Here is a 14,598-nt window from a genome sequence, read left to right on the forward strand (position 1 = left end):
GGAGATTAAAGAAGACCGTGGGGCTCAAAGAGTGACACCTGACCCAAACACACGGCTGTTCTGATTGTAAACACGCCTTCGTTGGCCTCTGCTTCAATCCCCACTCTCATTTCAGAGTCGGTGATCTATAATTAACCATGTTTTCTGAGGTTAGAGAAGAATAAAGTATGGGGTTAGAGAAGAAAAAAAAAACGTGGGGAAATGTCTCATCCGTTGAGAGAAGCCGGTGACATCCTCCAAAGAGGACAATGTCTCTTGAGATGATGATGAACATTGGGGGTTTTATTATTTTTTTCCTTAAATTCTGGTAAGATTTCCTGTGAAGCTACATATCACTGTGCCAAAAAAAAAAAAAAAAAAAAAAAGCGATGCAAAAACTTCCAGAACCAAGATCATCAGTCCCATTCTGAGGCACGGGCGCCGTGGAGATCTGGAGATGGCACCTTCCGACGACACTGTAATTTAGAGTTTACCAAACAGTTGCCTGGATTCTGTTTCATTTTGGAAACGGATGACAGCCATTCGAGGCAGGTCTTATCCCTGCAATTTTACGGATGAGGAAATTAAGGCTCAGAGAAAGCCCGGTGCCACCCAATACAGAGTGGTCCCAGCCTGGACAGAGGTCTTCTGGCCCCAAGCATTAAGCCTGCCCTACAAATAGCTCTGCAGATGAGGCTCAGCCTGATGCGGATATTTTCTCCATTTCTCAGACTCTGTTCCCGACTCCTTGGCTCCAAGCCTGCACATCTGGAGCTCACCGAAGTGCAGGGAGGTCAGTGCCGCGCCCTCATGGTGCAGACTGTGAAACCAAGTCTTCAGTCATTCAAGTCCAAGGTCACCTTTGTGAACTAGCACTTGGGTGATGCTGGAGATTCAACCAAGCTCATCATTTCTTGATTCTAAATCGAGCGTCCTCACCCACTCACTATAAAACACTGCCTCACAGGTGACTTTTTTTTCCTCGTCCTGGAATTTCACATTCTCTCTCAGTTTGGGTGGCAGAGACCTGTGTGCTGTTACGGTCAGGGGAGAACACGGGTCCATCTGCTTGTGCACGCAGACGGGAACAGAAGGAAAAACTAAGGCCGATTAGTCAATATCGGGCACATGTCCCACAAGAAGAAGGTCCCTGTGAGTGCAGGTACCTGCACACGTTGTCCTTCATGATGGGCGGGGGGGGGGGGAGGTGCAGGAGGGAAACTGCACAGCAGCCGAGCTACGGGCTTCAAACAGAAGGGGAAAGGAACAACTTCTAGAGACAGGCAGTGCGTTGGGAGGCCTCCCAGAAAGATGCCATTGTCCCAGAATGGGAAAAGGGCGTAGGCCTTGGGCCTGAGGGAGCAGAGTCTCTCTGTTCTTAAGGACAGGACAGAGAGGCTGAGAGGCTGAGGGCTCAGGAACGGGCGGGCACAGGAGCCACTGGGAATGGGGATCCGCCTGGACGCAGGCATCTTGCTTCTAGGGTTTGCCTTGGGAAAAATCTTGCTAGAGGGGGCAAGTGAGAGTAGTGGTATGTGTGTGTGTGGGGGTGGCGGGGGTGGTGTGTGTCTGTGTGCACCAACTGTCTGATCTTTGTGGGAAAGAGCTAAGAGCTTTGGGAGCCCAGGACCCGCACCCGCCAGACCACCTACTGCACCAACAGGTTACTCAGGGGAGAAGAGAAACTGGGAGGCTGGGATTGGCAGCAGGGTACACCCAGCCCGTGCAGAGAGGACCACCCTGCATCGTTCAAATGACCACAGGAGGAAGGACTCCAGGGAGGGGACCACACAGTCTCACAGCAGAGGTTTCAGAGATATCTAATTTAGGTCATAAAAGGAATGTGACCCGGCTTCTACCTTCAAGGAGGACAGTGGCTTCTATCACACTCCATCTTCTGACCATAACAACCATAAAACCTGGTGAACTGTTTGCAGATGCTGCCTGGAGCCCTGGAGGGACAACCACACAGTGAGGCCAGATCAGGCAAAGACGAGGACACACCGAGGGAGCCCACAAGCCAATGCACAGAGCCACGCGGCCCAGCGGAGAGCAGCAGCTTAGAACTCGCAATTCACTTACTATGACACAAGGTTCAGCTTCAGGACATCAAGTCTAAGATCTTGGAGGAAAAAAGAGGATTTCTGAGAATTGAGCCAAAGATTCTACCCTACTAAGATTCCCTGGAGACATCTGTCAGTGACACTCACACACCCCACAGGGAAATGCCAAGTACCCAAAGAGAAAGCATAGGAAGAAGATAAAAATGAGGATGGCAGAGATAAAGTTGTGGTCCAGGAATGCAAAAGAGAATGGGACCTGGCGAGAGGGAAAATAAACAGGCTCACTGGCCCGACATGGCCAGTGGCAGTGACTTTGGATGGAGGGTCACACTTCAGGAGTTCAGACAGAGCCGGCTCTCACTGAATCGAATCCTGGCCTCCATGAAAGCAAGCTAACCTGCTCCTGTGCTTTCTCTGTGCCAGAAAATCAAGTAAATCCTGGAGGAAGATCATATTGTGCAGAGGCTCTAATATTTTTCATAGAAAATATCCAACATCCTCCGAAATACAAAATAAAACACACAAAACAACCTAGGCATCCTGGGAAATAGAACCCATTAACTAAAAACCCAAAGACAATGCTAACTAGACTGGGGAAAATCCAAGTATTGAATTATTGTACACAGACTCTCAAAGAATGATTGTTATTTATAAAATCACACAAGAAGGTGGAGAATTTGTAATTGGAGTGGAACCTCTAAGAGAAAAGCAAAGGAAAATCCTAACGTTAAAAACTGGTAACTCCAGTTTAGAATTCAGGAATGATTTTAGCAGAAGATAAGACAGAGCCAAGGAAATTGACGGACGGCTCATAAGTAGGATATATAGAGGTTGAGACATGAAGGGTGAAACACGGATAATACGACCCATGGGACGTGACAACAAAGTCTAACAAGGTGTAATGACAGTCTCAGAGAGAGAATGGAAAAGGTGGAGAGGAAATATTCAAAGAGATACGGAATCGAAAATTTCCAAAAGTCACGGAAGAGCAAAGCACGGATTTAAGAAGCTCTTACAAACGCTGAGAGGAAATGAGTGAAAAATAAAATATCGAGGCACAGGGTTGAAACCAAAGACGAGGGAAAGGCTGGACATGGGCAGCCAGGGGAAAGAAGAGGCGCGTCACTTTCCCAGGAACAGCAACAAGATGAACAGCAGACTTCTCCATCGAAACAATAGAAACTAAAAGACAATGAAAGAGCATCTGCAAGAGACTGACAGAAAATAACTGCCATCCCCCAAGTTCCACCCACAGCACCAAAGTGAGGGTAGAATAAATACATCCCTGGATAAGCAGTGAAAAGATTTACGTAGAGCAGACTGATACGAGGGGGAAGTTAAAGGGGACTCTTCAGGTAGAAGAAATCCTTGTGGAGAGATCCTGGAGGAAACGTCCAGAATAAGGAAAGAGCATCAGCCAGGACAAGTTTGCAAGTGAATCTAAATGAATAGGGACTGTGACACACTGGTCGTGCGTCCCGTTGTATTGACTGCATTTTCGGAATTAAAACGTATCGCAAAGATGACCTAAGGGGCTAAATAGAAGTCAAGTGTTGTAAGGCTCTTCCTTTGAGAAACTACAAAAGTGTTTATAGACAGCAGACCTTGATAAGTTAATAATGCACATTAATTTCTATCAGAGCCACTAAGAGGAAAATGAAAGAATGTATGAAAACAAGCTAAAAATGGGCAAAAAGGGAGGAACCAAAGATCTCTGATTGATCCAAAAGAAAGTAAATATATACAAAAACATGGTGATAACATTTTTTTAACATACATGTTTTAGTAATTCACATTAAATATCAATGCACTAAATAATATGATTAAAAGGTATTTTTAACCTCAATAAAAGTGGCTAAGACCACACTGCTCGCGAACATAGACTTAAACACCCTAACCGTAAAAATATAGAAAGTTGGTGAAATGACAGGAATGTCACAGTATACTAAAGCCAAGGTCTGTGACAAGTACATCAATATACAGTAGAGTCATGCAAAGGGACCTTACTCGGAGATTAGAGCAAAGTCCCACTAGACAAAGGTCACAGATGAATTCCACAGGCCAAAATGCTGAACACCGATGTCACCACTGAGTGGGCATGAGCAGTATGACTCCATCCATTAAAAAAAATTAAGAATGGGCAAAACTAGTGAATGTCAAAATAATGTACATTTCTAAAGGAGGCAATGACCAAGGCACATGGCATCTTCCGGGCCTCCAGGTGATATCACCCAGCTGTGGGCCCACATCTGAACATTCTCCAAGCAGTACACTTGGGATTTGTTCATTTTTCTTTTTTATGACCTATGTTCCACTTCAATACGATGGTTTTAAATGAATGGGATTCCATTTCACACACCCAGCTCCTGGATAAGGGTGTGTGGTCCATTTTTAATCATGTGACTATGATAGACATCTAACAAGCCACAAATAGGTTAGGACCACTACTGCTATGGCTTCCGTGTTTGTCCCCAGAATCTGTGTGTTGAAAACTTAAGCCCTAAAATCGTGTGTGAAGAACTGGAGGCGAAATTTGGGGACGTGACTGGAGCTTGCAGTCTTGGCTCTCATGATGGGGTACTGAACTAAAGAGCTACGGAGGAGCAACTTTGTCATATAAAAGCAAGCTCTCTGGCATGCTTGCTCTGTGTCACCATGTGACCTTCTTTCCAACGGCATGACCCAGCAGGAAGGCCCTCACCAGAGGCTGGGCCTGGGCCAGCACCATGATCTTGGACTTCCCAGGCTCCCAAACTATGAAATAAATAAACCTCTCCTCTTTCGGACATGATCCAGTCTCAGGTATTTTGTTATAGCCGCAGAAAGTGGGCTAAGACATCTATTAATTACTCCTATTATAATCCCCATTTTACAGATCTTCAGGAGGAAGATAAATAATGCCCCCAAAGACACATACATCAGTAGGAGGCATCCTCTCCCTCTCTCTCTCTCTCTCTCTCTCTCTCTCTCTCTCTCTCTCCCTCTTGCTCCTGTTCCCTCTTCCCTCCCTCCCCTTTATCCTTCTCTCCACTCTCCATCGCACGTGGGAATCACTTGGGGAGATTTTTTAAAAATCCCAATGTTCAGACTGCAGCCCAAACCAATTAAATCAGAACGTCTGGAGTGGGATGCAGGCGACAATCGTACTTTTAAATGAAAAGCAGCTGCTGTTGTATGACGGTCATTCGAAGATATGGAAGCTAAAGCCACGTCAGGTCGTAACTCATATGTGAAGTTGAATTAATTAAATGGGAAAAAAAAATCAGAATTTGAAGCCCAACGTGATGAGCTCAAGAATTATATATACCTTCCAGCACCTCCCAGGGACCAGGAACTTCGGATTCCTTTCCAGAGACTCCATCTTAAAGATATACCCCCCACTTTATCAGTTCAGTGGGGGGGGGGCAAAGGTAGGGGGTCTGGAGTTTTAGGAAGCCTGACCTTCTTCCTCAGAAATCCTTGGAGGTAGGTGGTCACCCAGTCTAAGAAACCAGTGCCAAGGAGGAGGACGTAACTTCTACCCCAGGCCCCTGTTCTGGAACCAGGGCCCTGGCCCCGACTCTTGTAAGCAGGCCCCCCAAGGACTGCCTTGTGGGCAGCTGAAGTAGAATTGCCGTCCACCTCCAGAGTGACAAGTGACTACATCACACTGTGCACGCACATTGGCAGGTTGGAAGATACTCAAGGGCAACAGGGAAATATCTCTCTCTCTCTCTCTCTCTCTCTCTCTCTCTCTCTCTCTCTCTCTCTCTCTCTCTCTCTCTCTCTCTCTCCCTCTCTCTCGCAGTGCTGGAGAGCTCAAGATTGAACCCAGCACCTGGCACATGCGAGGAAAGCGTTATACCGCAGAGCTACACCCCCAGCCCTTCACATCAAAATACTGTAACCGTAAATGTTGGCAAAAAAAAAAAAAAAAAAACACATCCTGAGAAATTATTCTTAGAAAATTTCTATTACCCAAATCTCAGTATGGAAGAGATAAAAGAGAAGAATGTTTGTACAAGCTTCATCAGTTAAGGGTGTTACAATGCCTGTTTCCAGCCACGGGAAGGAAAAAAAAAGAAATCTATGAAGTTCTTTCAAACATACATTTAAAGCCACAAAATGGATTTTGAGTGTAAATTAAAGCAGAAAAAATTCTTCCAGGTGTCTCCCTGTACCTGACTGTGGTGTGTCCCTGAGAAGTAGGATGGAGGCCCCCTTCTGGGGAAGAGCCACGTGTTTCTCCAGCCTCCTCTGTGCGCCCACTCCCCAGTTCCCTGAAAGGTCTGCTTTCCCAAGAGCTAACCCCCACACCTTCCCTATATCAGCTTTCCTGCTTCACCTACTCCTTTGAAATTCAAATGAAATTGGCAAAGACATATACCATATGCTGCAGAGAAGCTCAGCAGCCATCTCCACCTCTGGGGATCCCTGAGATGTCAGGAAAGGGTTGTTACAATCACCGGATGATTCCTCGCTCAGGTGAGACCACCGAATGGGTGGACCAGCTCCCCCTCTGCCCATGTCTGTGCGTATTCCCAGTCCTTAACCCAGGCTGCATGGACAGCAGGCTTCTAAAAATATGCCACACTGAAGGTTTTTTTTTTAAATCCTAGCAGCGAAGCACCTCACAGTATTCAAATTCCATCAACCTCTCTGCCTGCCAACGGAAGAGTGTTTCCCAAGGACCACCTCACTCACCCCCATTTTCTCTCTTCTTCCGCCTCCCAGAATTTCTGCTTTGTTTTGCTCCACGCTAGCAAAAAAAATCCCAGGTTACTGCTACTCTCTTTGGCAGATCTGCTTTCAGGATCTGTTTCACGGCTACCTCCCTCACCATGCCTTACCAACTCTCTGCTCTCCAAACCCAAGGGGTCTATTCTGAGCTGTTTTTCTAAACAAAAGTAGCTTTCCTCCTGAAATCCTGCTGTCAGATGTAAAGTGGTTAGTTCTTTACCATGTGTCCATCAAATGGTATGAGATCCCTTTTCCTTCTGCACTCAACCAGCAGGTGGTACCTAATCTCTGCCAGCACCGCTGTACTCGGGATATAGTGGGTGAAGGTGACAAAGTTCCTAATTTTATCATGCTCCCCCTAAAGGGGGTTCAATAAATGCTCATTTGCTTGAAAAAAAAATCTAGTAAAGTCTTGTGCATTAATGGATGAACCAAGGGCATTATTTCCACACGGATGATCTGGATCTCAGTTATATGTGTAATAATGATTCTTTCTATGCTCCTTTGGATTTTCCCGTAGGTTCTCTCCTGCCTTAAATAGGGGACCACAGGCTACAGACACAATGCTCTTAACCATCCCTGCTAAAAACCACTTCATCAAAATTACCAACGCTCCTCATTTCCTCTGCAAAACACACTGCCCTCCACTGAAGGCGGAAATCTTGTGGCTAATAGACAACTCTTAATTCTTCTGCAAGATTAACCAGCCAACTACCAGTTCTAATTATATCAGAGAGGCAAGCTTCTGTATTTGTCCAAATAAAAACAGTTTCTCCCCAAGTGAGCTCTAATGCAAGCTGTTGGGGGAAAAAAAATAAAGTCATTCTATTTCCTTCCTATCACATGCAGATGACTTGCTGCTTCAGAAAAACTTTGCCAAAAAAAAAAAAAATCTCTCCTCGGTGTAGAGTATGACTATAATATGCAGAAAGAAAATTGAAGTAGTTATTAACAGCATCAGCTACCTATTCCTGAGTAATAGGTCCCCTCATTCTTAATGGGTTAAAGCAATGAGCTATGATTCTGTTATTTCTCAGAGGTCTTTGAGTGAGCAAAGAAGTTCTATGAATGTACTCAGCCAAAAAGGTCACCTTGCACTGCCTGGTCAAGGGCAGACTTACCTGTCTTGTGATTGGTTGACTGTGGGCGGGAGCAAAGCCTTAGGCATCCTGGGAGAGGTTGGCTATTGACGGATGCAAAGCCATCCTGTCTTGTGACTGGTTGTCTGTTGGCGGTGATTCCCTGCGCCCTGTCAATCTCCTCCTCCCCCAGGCTGGACCACGCCTGATGGACAGTGTCCTAGGAGAGAAAGTAGAAAGTACAAGGCTGATGGAGATCTAGGTTCAAAACGGACACATTGTCACTTCCACGACATTCTAATGGCCTAAGTAACTTGTAAGGCGTTAGGGACAATCTTGGATCTCCCCGGCCCCAGACTTCCAGTGTGACTGTATTGAGAAAGAGGGCTTCAAGAGATCATTAAGATGAAATAAGGTCAAGAAGCAGGGGACTTCATCCAGCAGAACTGGTCTCCTTATGAGAAGAAGGGATACCAGGAATGTCTACCGACAGAGAAAAGACCATGGGAGGACCCCAGAGGGGGCAGCCATCCAGAGGCCAAGAGAGAGGCCTCGGGAAAACGGAACATGCCAACACCTTGATCCTGAACTTCCAGCCTTCAGGACTGAGAGAAAATAAATTTCTGTTCTTTAAGCCACCCGGTCTGTGGCATTTTGTTATAGCATCCTGGTCAAATTCATATACAAAATGAACCCCTATTCAAGGGGCAGAGAAACACAGTCCATCCATTTATGAAAGGAGCTATAAGTTCATCTTCAAGGGCTGTGGCTCTGGGGGGTGGGCAATAGAAGCCATTAGCTTCATCAGCGTGCCCCCTTGATGGAGGTATCGTTATCAACACTTTGTGTATCTCAAATATATCTGTTAATTTTAATACTCAAAAGAAGGTCAGTGGGTTCCCTTGTGTTTTGGAGACAGAAAGTCCTACAGGACAATCACTGGCACTCAAAAAATCAAGATAAATCACCTGAGCTACATCAAAATGCTGAAAATATTCACAGGCTTGGTCACAGGTCTGATCTAGAGCTGGGGACCTGTGCGCGTAAAGCAGGGTGAGAAAGATCCCCCCCCACCAGGACGCAACCAGTAATGATATCGTGTCTAAAGGAATAGAGGGGTGGGATGGCACAGTGAGAGAAATCTCTCTCCCACACACTCCACACTCTCCTCTAAGGAAGGACAAGTGGGCAGCAGGACAGAGAGAAGCCACAAGAGGTTTCAGGCTTTTGGTCACTAAAGAAGAGGGGAAAAAGATACCATCAAATCTCCCTCTCATGCACTCTGGTCCTGTACGGTGGGAACAGTCGTCACCCTCAGAAGATCTGGAAGGAGGAAAGCAGAACTGGAGGAGACAGAGAACTTTCCAGAAGCCCACAAGCTGGTGGCTGGTGATGGAGCAATCAGATAGGACATCAGATAGGATCAGTCACTGCTCCAGTGACCTGACATGGAAACAGTCGAAGCAATCTTGAGAAAAACCACCACCACAAAGCTGGACACATCATGCTACTCCATTTCAAAATATACCACAAAGCTGTTGCCATCAAAACAGTATGGCACTAGTATAAAAAAATGCATAGACCAATGGAACAGAATGGAGAATCTGGAAATCAACCCATGCATTTACGGCCAACTGATTTTAAACAAAGATGCAAAGAATGTGCTGTGGAAACCAGATCGCCACTGGGTCTCTCTGTGTCTGGGAATGAAAACAGAGCTTGGTCTCACACCGCAGGTAAATGGATGAAAGGCGTGAGTCTAAGATTTGAAACTGCTGAGCTCATACAAGCCCACGCAGGGGCAATGCTCCACACCATTGCTCTGGGAAACGGTGTTCTGTTTGTTGCTCTGGGTCAGACCCCAGAACCACAGGCTAACAGTCTAGACAGATGGGATCACATCCAACCAAAACACAGCTGCTGAGCAAGGGCAGCAATAATAGAGAGAGAATCCATGGAATCGGAAAATGCATTTGCATCTGACAAATATGTTAATATTGAAAATATGTAGGGATGAATATTCAAAATACATAGTGAATTCAACTCACTAATAAAAATAATTTTTTAAATGAGCAAAGATATTCCTCAAAATAAAACGTACCATTAGGCACACGTATGCAAAAGGCATAATAAATCCCGGTACTAAGCATGATCTCCATGCACCAATAAAAATATAAAAAGGAAAACATACAAGTGGGAATCAGGTGTATGGAAAAAATGCCCAATTCACTGGTCATCGGGGAAATGCAAATTAAAATTACAATGAGCTAGCGCCTCGTACCTGTTGGAAAGGCTTTTATCCAAAGGACAAAGGACACGTTGGTGAGACTAGAGAAGGGGGAGTCCTCGCATGTTGTTGGGAATGTGAAGTAGCACAGCCATTATGGAGAACCATCTGAGGCTCTGCAGAAAAACCAGAACTGGGACTCCCACCATATGATGCAGATGATATAGATGCTGGAGATATAGAGATGATATGAATACGATCTACTATAATAAAAGCTTGTATTTTGGGTCCCTTATCAAGTAAAATAAAGGTTATATATATATATGAAATTAATATTAATTTTGTTGAATGTATACACACACACAACATGGATGAATCTGGAGAGCAGCATGTGAGGTGAGATAATCCAGGCACAGGAAGACGAATCCAGCATGGTCTTACTTACGTGTGGAGTCTAACACAGTTGCAGCTGGGCAGAAGGAGATTGGGGTTGAGTTGATTAAAAAAGATAAGGGCTGGGGATGTGGCTCAAGCGGTAAAACGCTCGCCTGGCAAGCACGGGGCGTTGGGTTCAATCCTCAGCACCACATAAAAAATAAAATAAAATAAAGATGTTGTGTCCACTGAAAACTGAAAAATAAATATGAAAGAATTCTTTCTCTCTTCTCTCTCTCTTTAAAAAAAAAAAAGATAAAATTCCAACTAAGAAAATTCCAACAAGAAAATAAGATCAGCAGATCTACTGTAAATCACGATGGCTCTAGTTAATACAAACATTATATATGTTAAAATTGCTTACAAGTGTTCTCACCACACCAAAAAGATGAAATATGTGAAATACATGAGGTACACATTAATTATTTTTGATTTATTCATTCTACAGTGCACACGTGTATCAAAACATCAGGTTGTAAATCACAAATAGGAACAATTTTTATTTTTTGATGAAAATGAATTTGAAAGATACTGAATTTCAACATCTTCTTATGACTTCTTTTTTTTTTTAAAAAAAAAAAACTCAGTCGAAGAATAATGTGGGTTTATTAAAAAGATGCAGAAGATAATTCAAAGGTGCTCCTACCAGCCAAATCTAGGGAATTTGAGCCTAAAAAGTAAAAATTTTAAAAGTTGGGGCTGGGGCTGGGGCTCAGTGGTAGAGTGCTCGCCTACCATGCATGAGGCACTGGGTTCAATCCTCAGCATCACATAAATGTAAAATAAAGACATTGCATTCACTTAAAACTAAAAAATAAATATTAAAAAAAGTTGAATCAATTAAAACCTATTAAGCATGAGTGTGTGATTCTATACTGACAATAAACTCAAAATTGGATGAAAACAAAAGTTTCAAAATATCACTACGCAAAATATTTATTATAAGTGAATAAATACTAAATTCATGGTGGCAAGCCACCCTAGACAACCGACCAACGTGAGTGAGCATTATCAGTCAAGGAACAAATTAAAACTACAATCCTCCGCAGGAAGAACCTCACTTCACTTCTCTGGTATTTCTGCCAAAGCTGGAGAGTCTACATCTAATCAAAATGAAAGAGTAGGCCATCCAAGTTCTACAAGATAATCTTAAAATTTGTCCAAATTTCAAATGTCAAAGAAAGATGGAGGAACCTTCTCAGATGAGTAAAACCAAACTGAACACGTGATTCTTCTTATAAAGAGCAGTTGGGGAGCAACTTGAGGACCTGAGTCTGAAGATTATGTGTTAACGATGGATAGATGTGTATTTCTAATTTTTATGTTAGTATTGAGGCTGTCTGAGGGAATATCCCTGCACTTATGAAACACAAGTTGAAGTATTAAGAGACGATGGGATATATCCTTTGGGGAATTTACTCTCCAATACCTCAAGAAACGAGTTTTGTTGTTGTTGTTGTTGGTTTGGACTTAGAATTTTTTGGAATGTTTCAGGTTATTTTAAAATAAAAAGAAGCAATATTATTTTCAATAACCTCAAAATATCAGATAGCTAGGAATAAATTTAATGAAATGCAAGACCTACCCATTAAAAACCACAAGACATTGCAGAGAAAAGTCAAAGAGCTGAATAAATAGTTCCACGGTGTCCACAGATCAGAAGACTCAATATTATTGATGGAGTCATTGTTCCTAAATCAGTAGATATACCCCCCAACATGATTCCTATCAAAATTCCTTCAGGCTGTTTATTAACATCGATTTTAAATTTACATGGTAAATAAATGAAACAATGTTGAAAAAGATTGACCAAGCTGGAGAACTAACATCCTTTGATTTCAAGTCTGATTCTAAATCTACTGTAATCGAGACAGTCTGAGAGTAGGATTGAAGGATTGAAAACTACAAAATACCTTATATACAAACAATATGAAAAATTGTGGTATATATGTGTATTAGTAATTGTAATGCAAAAAAAAATGCATAATATAATGACATAAAAAATAAAATTTAAAAAAAAGAAAACTACATCAATGGAACAGAAAAGAGACTATAGAAACAGACCACATTCATATATGGTCAGCTGATTCTATATAAAGATGCCAAGTCACTCCAATGTGGTCAAGAACACCCTTGTAACAACTGTTGAGAAAACAACTGAATTTTTATAGGAAAAGAAAATAAATGATTCCTTTACTCTCTATACACAAAAATTATTTCAAGATCTATTATATACTTTGACATAAAACTCATAATCATAAACTTCTAGAAAAAAATATTTTCATGAGCTTGGGCACACAAAGATTTTTGTCTTAACAGGATACAAAAAGTATAAATCATAAATGAAATTTTTTTTAAATTTGGAGATTCATCAAAATTAAATTTTTCTGCTTATCAAAAGATACCATTAAGAAAACAAATAGACAATCACAGATTTGGAAATATATTTACATCTATATAGATCATAGATTTATATCCAAAATATAGAAGTTCCCAGTCCCTCTTATCCAGAGTTCTATTTTCTGCTGTTTCAGTTACCTGAAAAGCAATTTCAGTCTGAAAATACTAAATGGAAAATTCCAGAAATAATTCAAATAATGAATTTTAAATTGCACACTATTCTGAATAATGTGATGAAATGTTGTATCATCCCATTCCATCCCCCCGGGAGATGAATCACCCAGAGTATCTATGCTGTATACATTACCTACCCGTTAGCTACTCAGTAGCCACCTTAGTCATCAGATCTCCTGTCGTGGTATCACAGCGTTTGTGTTAAAGTAACCTTTATTTTACTTGATAAGGGTCCCCCAACGTATAAGCTTTTATTATAGTAGATCGTTATAATCATTCTGATTTATCATCAGCTATTGTTATTTCCTTAATGTGTCTAATTTACAAGTCCGACTTCATCTTTAATATGTCTATATAAGAGAAAACACAGTACTTGCAGGGTTCAGTGCTATTCACAGTTTCAGACATCTATTAGGGTCTTGAAATCCATCCCATGCAGAAAAGCGGGGACTATTCTACACAAAAACCTGCACATCCGTATTTTCTCAAACAAGGAACCAGATTTTTCAAAACAGACAAAAACGTTTCAATGGATGCTTCACAAAAAAGATAGATGAATAATCAAGAAGCATTTTCAAAAGGACTCCGTGTCATTAGACATGGGGGAAATGCAAATCCACAGCCCATAATCAGTTAGCACTTGACACCTGCTGAAACGGAGCAGATAAACAAGACCAGATGTTGGGAAGGATGTGGAGCAACTGGCGCTCTCACAGGTTGATCGCGTGGCAGCATGATGTCACAGTGGCTCTTAGAGCTAGGTGGCACTTTCTGTAGGAGTTCCTAGGTCCCCCCACGATCCAGCTCTTCTTGAGTATTTACCAAAGAAATGAAAACCCGAGTCCCTTCAGGCATAACACACCGTAGTCCCAAAGCCAACAGAAATCAGAAAATTAAAAAAAAAAAAAAAATCCAACCATAGGAGTGACCACATCCTGGGAATCCACCTACAGATAAGAACCATCCTGAGTTGGGGACAGGTATCAGGTCACGGAGGTGGGGAAGGAATGGACTTGAAAGGAGCCAGAGGGTTGGTGGGCTGCTGGCGGCTGCGTCATTCTGAGCAGTGATTTAAAACTGTTGTCCTGGACACTTCAGATCTGGGCACTCCAGCGAGTGTTACTGCTGTCTCGATGAATAAGACAACTCTCCCGTGTCCAACACGGAACCTATTTCAGATTAGTGCAATTTTCAGTGCTTAGCTTTCTTGGTTTCGTTTTTTACTTCCTGAGAGCACAATGCTTGAAAACCCAGAAACTGAGCACACGATACACAAACACACAATGCGCAACTCGGTTGCTGCCGAATGGTTGTCACCCCCAACAGAACAGAAGGGACAGTAAGCCGTCCCGATGAACGAGCCGTGGGCCAGACGCCAAGGACATCAGGGTTGGCGCCCAACGGTAAGAACCGTCCCGTGCATGATTTGGTGATGATAGGGTCAAGGCTACGGCCGTGTGCTGCAGAGTGACATTTCGGTCAACCGTCGTCCACAGATACTTCCCTGAGCCACTGGTCTGGA

The 14,598-nt window shown here is 42.9% G+C and overlaps 1 long non-coding RNA gene across 1 annotated transcript in view; it reads right to left on the reverse strand.

The window, feature by feature from the left end:
* Positions 1-14,598, reverse strand: part of LOC110597977 (uncharacterized) — a 66,381-nt gene that overhangs the window by 14,098 nt on the left and 37,685 nt on the right. The window contains exon 2 of the long non-coding RNA XR_002483767.3: positions 7,883-8,060. This is a non-coding gene — a long non-coding RNA (uncharacterized LOC110597977). The remainder of the gene's footprint in view (positions 1-7,882; positions 8,061-14,598) is intronic.

The sequence above is a fragment of the Ictidomys tridecemlineatus genome, chromosome 10 (genome assembly GCF_052094955.1).
Source record: "Ictidomys tridecemlineatus isolate mIctTri1 chromosome 10, mIctTri1.hap1, whole genome shotgun sequence".
NCBI lineage: Eukaryota > Metazoa > Chordata > Mammalia > Rodentia > Sciuridae > Ictidomys > Ictidomys tridecemlineatus.